This window comes from Phodopus roborovskii, unplaced genomic scaffold, assembly GCF_943737965.1.
Source record: "Phodopus roborovskii unplaced genomic scaffold, PHOROB, whole genome shotgun sequence".
Lineage (NCBI taxonomy): Eukaryota > Metazoa > Chordata > Mammalia > Rodentia > Cricetidae > Phodopus > Phodopus roborovskii.
The window spans coordinates 26,165,168-26,173,927 of NW_026126459.1; the positions used below are offsets into that span (position 1 = coordinate 26,165,168).

An 8,760-nucleotide genomic window follows, 5' to 3' on the forward strand; every position below is an offset into this window, starting at 1 on the left:
GCTGCGCACAGCTGCCTTCGGCTGCGGGCCATCAATTCGTGGTAGGCGGGTGGCATGGCTGGGCGAATGAGCACCCCACCGGGCAGACTCCGTCTGCCCTGACTGCCGCCGCCCCCGCCGGCTCGAGCCACCTTCTGGGCATCCGTCTGCCTCACCCAGCCGCAAGCCTGCGACTCTGGAGCTTAGATGCCAGATAACCTGTGCTCCCTCCTGAAAGACTGGTGCAATCTCCTAGATGGTTATCCTACTGAAATGGGGTGTATGCGTTTGGGGTAACCCCCAAGCTCCAGGGACTGCTCAGAATTTCGAACAAAGATTATGGTGTCTGCTCTGGCTGAGCACATCCTTCGCCTTCTGCTAACAGCCCTACGCAGCTTTATCACTTGTGTCCACAGACCTCCTGTCAGCGGACCTCAGACACCCCGCTCTCATGCTGCCTGCCTAACTCAGCTCAGGAGCTGTTTCCCGCCTGAACTGCACTTCTGCCCTCTTGTATCCTGGTCAAACAGAGTTGGTGGTATAGGCCTATAATCCCAGCTGCTCCAGGATTGAAACAAAAGCATCACAAATTCAAAGCAAGCCTGAGCAATGGAGAAAGACCCCATTAAAAATAAATTTGTGCTCACTTCAGCAGCACATATACTAAAACTAGAATGACACAGAGATTAGTATGGCCCCTGCACCAGGATGAAATGCAAACTGGTGAAGTGAAGCCTCTCATATTTTTTGAACAAGTGCCAGGACAGTCAGGGAAACGCAGAGAAACCCTGTGTCGAAAAAACTAATAATAAGTCAGGTGGTGGTGCACACCTTTAATCCCAGCACTCAGGAAGCAGAGGCAGGTGATCTTTGTGAGTTCGGGACCAAACTGGTCTACAAGGCTAGTTCCAGGACAGCTTTCAAAGCTACACACAGAAACCAGAGAAACCCTGTCTCGAACCCCCCCCCAAAAAAAAGAAAAAAAAACTAATAATATTTTTTTTAAAAAATTGCCTCAGGCTATGGTAGCACTGGGAGGCAGAGGCAGGTGGATCTCTGTGAGTTTGAGTTCAGCCTGTTCTACAGAGCAAGCTCCAGGACAGTCAGGGCTATACAGAGAAACCCTGTCTTGAACCCCCTCACCTCCCCCAAAAAAACTGTCTCAGATGTTAGCTGACACCTGTAACCCTAGCACTCTGGAGGCTGAGGCAGGAGAGTTATCTTGAGTTTCTGTTCAGTTTGGGTTAGGTGGTGGATTTCAGGCCAGCCGGCTTATTTTTAAAGGGTGGGGATGTAGTTCAGTAGTAGAGCACTTGCCTAGTGTATGCAAGACCCTGGGTTCTTTCTACAGCAGTGATCTCACACATCTCAAGATAAAATGAGCTTCCTTCTGCCACCCTCCCTCAGGACTCCTGACAGCGAGGCCTTTTCTCAGGCTCTGCAGAGACATTTGGTCACTTGCACTCTCCAGACTGTCTGCTCTATAAAGACAGGAACCGTGTCTGTTCTTTGCTGTGTCCTACTTTGGGCCATAGAGTCTGGAGCCCCAGGGACTCTCTGAGACAGTGGATGGTGAATTAGTGAAGCCTGATCCTTTCAGGCACCAATGCTTAGCGCATGCAGACACTCCAAAGTCATCCAGGCAGCCTCAAGGATAATGGGGAAAACCCACATAGGAGATTCTCCCTCCTATGAGCCCTGTCCTACCTCAGTTCTCCAAACCATCACCCCACCCCACCCCACGTTCAAGACTTGAGAAACCTGGGGCATGGGATGCAGGCTGCAGGAAGAGCTCCAGACTGAGCCAAGAGGCCATGGTTCCAACTCCATTGCGGCTGGCCGCGGAAGAAAAGCCTCTTCCTTCGAAGTTTACACTGAGCTACAAAATAGGAGTGACCTGGTAGACCCCACTCTACCAGTAAGAATGAAACTCTTACTGGTTCCCCGGGCTTCAGGTGGGGAAATGGCCATCGCTTGCTTCTGTGCTCGTGGGGAGGAGAACATGTCCCTGGCCACCCTGGCATTGGGCTTAAGCGCTGCCAGCATCCAGCCGGCTTGGGACTCCACCGAAGGCCCAGGTGGTGCCTGCTCCGGCACTGAGCTGACCTGCATGCGATTTTCACCGTGGCTGCCAGGGGGCAGCACGAAACCCCAAATCACTTCGCGCTGCTGGACGCCACAGCCCTCGGGACTGGCCCAGCTGTTGTGTTCTTCTAGAGGCTCAACCTCCTCTTATAGTGGTCACAGGTCCTAAATAGGTGGCTGAGGACTAGCTCCTCTGGGAAAGGAGCTTCTACGGGGAGTCCTGCCAGAAACAAGCCTGGCTCGGATATAGTTTCCTCTGATCTGTAGGTGCCTGCATCACCTGGGAAGAACACAAAGGATGTGAACATTCCCGGTAGAGACAGGAGTAATAAATGAGAAGCATTTGAAATGGTGGTTATGTTAACTTGATTACATTATTTCACACTGTATATACATATTACTTTGAACCTTATAAATTTATACAAGCCGGGCAGTGGTGGCACACACCTTTAATCCCAGCACTTGAGAGGCAAAGGCAGGAGAATCTCTGTGAGTTCGAGGCCAGCCTTGTCTACAGAGCGAGTTTCAGGACAGCAAGGGATATTACACGGAGAAAACCTGTCTGGAAAAACAAAAATTTTTAAATTTTTAAATTCTGATTACAATAAAAATAATAAAGCATCCTGGGAAAAATGAAAGCATGAGTCAATACTTAAACTGAGTCTCTCAGGAAGCTGATAGACGGTTGGTGTGATGTCATGTCATACAGCCTGTGCAGCAACAAAACCAACATACTTGTATTTTGATGGTGCTAGGGGTGGTGCAACCTGACCTCATTGCTTAATGATTCTGCCACCTAGCCTGACTTCAGCAGAGCCTAATCTGTTCAGGGACTTTGGCACCAACAGAAGAGGTCACCTCTGAGTTTATACCACCCGCCCTCTCACAACCTACTTATCCTAACGTTTTATGTGCCCTGGGTTCCTCACCTGCTTGATATCCTTCCAGATTGTACTGCCTCTAAAGCACTCTGGCCTCCTGCCTGTAGTTTCCTGCTTCTGGGTGGCATGGCTAGTTTTATATGGTGCTGAGGACCAAAGCCAGGGCCTTGTACTTGTTGGGCCACTATTGTACCAACTGAGCCGCATCCCCAGTTCCCTCTTCCCTCCCTACTCCTACTTCTCCCAGGCCTCTCTGAGCAGAGGACTTGAGGGCCCACATTAAGGAGCTGAGGTGGGTATTGCTTAGGGACAGAGGTGCAAGCTTGCAGAGGAGCTAGTTGAGAGAGCTGTCCTTCCATAATGACTTCTTCCTCTCTACCAGGAAAGAAACCCCTCCTGTTCACTCATTTTCATAGACGATTGCAGATTGTGTGCTGTTTTGAGCTTTCCAGGCAACTGCTTCCTGCCCATGTCCACTAAATGTCTCAACTTAAACTAGCTGGAATTTAGAGTAGTCAAGTGAGCACAACATATTCATATGACTCCTTCCCTCCAACTCACCCACACCAGGATGCTTCATTTCCTTGTGAGGGACCTAGAATTGTCACTTGGCTCCCAAGATCTCTAATAGAGACTTGGTATCCTTCCCTGTGGCCACTTGAACTGCCAAGTACTTGCCCCTCCCCTCATTCCCTTTCTGGGAGGCCTAAAGCAGGCCTGAAGGTTGAGGGGATCCAAACTCCCCAATCTCCTCACACTAGAGTATCAATTAAAGTCATTAGAGATGCACAGGGTCCCCTAAAATTACCTATGTATTCTTCAGGTTTCTAGGGAGCTCACGGAGTTGTAAGGGAACCTTGTCCTGTCTCAGAACACAGGAGGGCAGGTGCTGAGGTGATCCATCACCCAGAGCTCTTTGGGAGAGATGTTCTAGCTGCTGTTTGTAAGGAGTGAGAGCAAAGACACAGAAGCCCAGGCATGCACCCTTCACAGGCTTCCTTGCCCTTGGATGCATTTGGCACACACAACACATCTGATTTCGCTAAGTGTCTCAGCTCTGCCTTTCCCCCATTTTATTCATCTGCTCATTTTTGCAGGGACAAGTCCGTTTCTCTCACTCTTCCTCCCTGGGCTTGTACTTTGGTTCCCGTGCTATCCTGACCAGCTCTTAATCCATGCCCCAGACTTACTCCTCTGATTTGAGAAGGGGAGGGTGGGCTAGGGAATGGGATGCTAGGGACATAGCTCGGTTGGTAGAGCACTTGCTTTTGCCTAGCTTGTATAAGGCCCCAGTATCATAAAACCAGGTACAGTGGTGCATACCTAGAAGCCCAGCATTTGGGAGGTAGAAGCAGAGAGATCAGGTTCAGGCTCACTGTTAGCTATACAGAGTTTGAGCCACCACCACCCTCCCACCCCTCCTCCCCTGGGCATCAGGTTTCCAGTTGCCTACATGCTCCCCAAGGCTGAGGAATAGGACATTTTTACAGATATGATAAACAGAACCATTATTTCAGAGAGAAAATAGGCATGGTGGTACATGTCTGTATTCTCAGCACTCAGGAAGTTAAGGCCAAAGAATAAGAGTTTGGACCATCCTAGGCCACATAGTCACATAGTAGGACCCTGCCTCAAAAAAAAAAAAAAAAAAAAAAAAAAAAAAACTATTTTGTGTTTTCAAAGAGTACAACAGTTTTGTAACAGTGACTTCCAGTCTTATGGCAACCCCTGCCCTGAGATGGCATGGACCCAAGGATTATGAAATTCTCATGAGTAGCCATTATCGGATGGAGAGATGTTTCAGTGATTAAGAACATTTGTTTTTCAAGATAGGGTTTCCTTGTGTAACCCTGGTATAACCTTGGAACTCACTCCATGAAACCAGGCTGGCCTCACAGAGATCCTCCTGCCTCTGCCTCAGGATTAAAGGCGTGTGCCACCATTGCCTGACTTAAAAATTGTAAAGTGGTTGTAATTTGGGGTGGGGTGAGATGGTACTGAAGACAGAACCCAGAACTACATGCATGCTTAGGCATAAACAGCTCCACAGCTAGTCCTCCAGCCCTGACAGGTCTTTCAAGGTCAGGAATGCCTGCTTTATACAACATTGCCGAATGAGGAGGTCTGAAGACAGACACTCTGATTCCCAGGATGCAATTTCCCCTTCACTAGACTCCGAAGTGCAAAGGGGAAAAGAAGTATTCTTTCCCCTTGTATCCCTCTTTCTTAATCCCCTTTATTAGCTCTCTGACATGAAAAGGGAATAAGAACAACCAGGAACTGAGAAAGGGCCGTCCGTAAGCAGGAAAAGGGTCGGGAGAGGGAAGAAAAAAGCCCTCAGAGCAAGCCTGGTGTGTAGCAGAATTACAGCTGCAGCTCTATAACAGAACACGGTGCTGCTTTCTCCTAGGAGCCTCAAAGCAGGCATGGCCATTCTTTCTCTCCACCTCCAGCTTCCTACACAGACAGGACCGAATGAGGCAGTGAGGCAGAAGCTGGAGCAATGACAGCCAAGCCCAGATCCCTAGGATCTCGGCACCACTGGCTCCCACCATTAATGGATATATACAAGAAAGCTGACAATTAGAGGGGGAGGCAGGCTGCCTCAGGAGGTGCTGCAGGTGTGGAAATAGCTGGACACAGTCCATCCCACTCCTACATGGCAAAGGCAAGGGCTCCTGTTCACCTGCTTCCTTGCAGATGTGGCAGAATTCCACAAGCTGCAGCAGCTGTGGCCAATGCTGTGACTCCTCCCTGTGTGCTTCCTTTTCCAAAGGCAGCATCAGCAGGTGTGTGTGTGTGTGTGTGTGTGTGTGTGTGTGTGTGTGTGTGTGTGAAGTCGTAACCCAAACCTGTCATCTCACAACTCCCATTTAAAATCACCAGCATCTCTTCCTCCCTGGCTCATAACCGAAACATTTCAGAGAAGACCTTGACGAGGGAGCTGGCGGCTAGTGGGCAGGCATCTTCTCCTAGTCTGGAAGGGGACACATTTCATGCAGAAAGACGTGCACCTGCTTCCAGAGGCAGCATGGAGTAGAATGAGCTCATAAAGACTCCCAGATTGTTGCAAGAAAGATAATTTGATGGGTTGAAATGAAATATCCAAATTAAGGTCGCTTATGAAATTGGAAGGGTGGAATAATCAGAAACGAGGGAAAAAAAGACAAAAAGACCAAAGGAATACACACAATACAGTAGGCAAAGGGGAAATACCATAAAAAGGGGAGAGAACCTGCACCTGGAGAACAAGATGTTACAGCTGCAGAGCAGAGGAAACATGGAAGCAACATGGAGGACAGGGTGAAGGCTGGTACTTCAGACCCACACTATCGTTCCACCTGACACAGAACAGATGGGCTCATGGTTTGCCCAGAGTCATACAGTTGTGACTATGCCACATGCCCACACTCCAACTGACCCCAGCCTTCACCTTATCTACTAACCCCGACCACCCCGAACCTCAGATAGGGTCTCACTGTCAAGATTGGCATGGAACTCAAGTATCTATCTGCCTCTGCTTCTGAATGTTGGAATTAAAGGTGTACCACCGTACCCAGTGAGGTCTCCCTTAAACTACTCCCCCACAAAATAACCAAACCAAACAAACAAAAAGCCAACATACATGGGGAAGTCAGCTTTGTGGAGTTGATTTTCTCCAGATCTCTCCCAGGGATTGAACTCAGTGTCACATATTCCTCTCCCAAGTGCGCACGCAGGGATTAGGCAGCAGCTATGGCATGGCCTCCCCTGTTCAGCTCACACTTCCTTTCACGGAACAGAGCCTGGTGCTGCTGACTGCAACAGGGTACTTGAGAGCTATGAGCTCAATGAAGCAGCAGGCACAGACCCCCACAGCGAGTCTGCACTTGCTTCCAGCTGACAGCACTGCACCCGTTTCAGTCTTAGTGACTTCTCCAGAAGACAGAGTTTACAAGGGGATGAGTTATGGAAACAAAGAACTCATCGGAATTGAGTGCCAAGCAGACCCCTTTCCTCACTGAGACACAAACCAAGACAGCTGTCTAGGAGTGGGAGTACAGGACCAAACCCTCTCCATCCCTGGAGTTAGTCCTGATTCGTGACGGGCCCAAGGCAGACAAACTGCACATGGGGTGAGAGAACTAGAAAGGAAAGGAACCAAGCAGACCCAGTCCTCAGAAGTAGGAAATAAATAATGTCCAGAAAGGCCTATCTCTGAAGTGGACCAAATGGCTCTCCTGTCCCATGTTTATAGGGTCATGGACCATTAAGCCAGGCAACCTACAGATGTCTTCATAAGACGTTTACGAGATTAGACTGCAGAGACCCTATAACTCAGCCGCCAGAAAGGAAAACAAGAGGGAGTAATTGAAGAGACAAGCTAGTAGAAAAAAGGGCTGGGCTCCAGGGTCTGTCCATTTTTGCTTCTCTCTGCAAGCTTCTGCCCAGCCCCACCAGGTTCAGGGCCACATCACTTATGTTGCCCAATAAACCCTAGATAACCCCACTTTCCCCTCCTGACCCAATTTCCCACTGTGACCCCATTTCTGGCCCACAGGTGTTAGTCCTTAGGACAAAAGATTTTTTTGGTATTTGTGAAGCAAATTGAAGATGAGACAGTAACAGCATAACCATATTGGGCTTTGTAAAGCTGTGTGCTTTAGTGAAGAACTGACTCCGATCACGCTGGGCTCCTTTACTATCAATTCTCAGGAGCCAGAAGAGCAGGGAAACCAAGAGCAGATAAAATGACCCATCTCAGGATCCCAGCAGGCACCAAGGCGCTGGCTTAGTCTCCATGGTTGGCGCCACCCAGTGGTTGTTTGTAGAAAGTCAGGGCCAACAAACTGCAGGAAAGTCCCTGACAGCCAGTTCTTTTCTCTTTATAAAACTTTAGAAATGGGCTGTATAGATAGATGGGTTGGGGCTCAACTCTGTGAGTGAGTGCTTACTTAGCACTGCTTTGTGTTTGATGCTAAGAACCGAAGAAAGTGACCTCCAGGACCCAAATTTAAAGGTGTATATATAGACCACTCAAGATCCATATTTGAAAAGCAACCATTTATTAGAACCAATACAAGAGTATGAAAACGGGGAAAAGAGGGCGGAAGGAGGGAGAATGACTTCTGAACTGGATGTCAGTTGTAGAAAGACATGTCTATTTTTAAAACATTTACACTTAAAATGCAAACATATATATATATATATAGACCACTTATCCTTTAAAGAAATAAAAAGCAGACTGAGTTTGGCTGAAATAAAACCAAGAAACACAAACAAAACTCCCCCACAAACCAAAAAGGCCCACAGAGATTCAATGTCTTAATTCCATTCAGACTCCTGGCTACAAGGTATGACCTGCTTCTTACTCAGAATGGCACAATGCTGAGGAAACCCAGTCTCTAGGGACTCTGAAAAACCCATTCTGTGAGAAGATGGGAACATGGCCAACAGGCAGGGGTAAGGCACCTGCTGGCTACTACTTGGCAGGACACAGACTGCTCCTTCCCCATCCTCTAGAACTCCAAAGAGTACACCTAAAGGAACTGGAGTGTGGGCCTCCAAGGAGCCAGGTCCTTGTGCTTTTTCATGGGTTACAATCCAGGGTCAAGGAGGGGGAAAGAGAAAGAGCCCTGTCAGGAAGAGCTAGACAGAAGGAATAAGGCTCTAGAATCCATAAGTGGGTAAACAAGTGTCCGAGGTGTCCTCAGTCAGAGTTGGACTATGGACACTGGGAAAAGTGACAGATTCCATACAGTGAACTGGATGAAGCCTTGAGAACCAACGCTCAATTTTGAATGTTCCACCTATTTCTGAAAAAAAAAAAAAAAAA

The 8,760-nt window shown here is 48.4% G+C and overlaps 1 non-coding gene across 1 annotated transcript; it reads left to right on the forward strand.

Annotated features, from left to right (window-relative positions):
* The first annotated feature begins 618 nt into the window (after positions 1-618).
* On the forward strand, positions 619-727 carry LOC127226244 (U6 spliceosomal RNA). Its single transcript, XR_007834859.1, has one exon. It is a non-coding gene; the product is annotated as a U6 spliceosomal RNA (small nuclear RNA).
* The last annotated feature ends 8,033 nt before the right edge of the window (positions 728-8,760 follow it).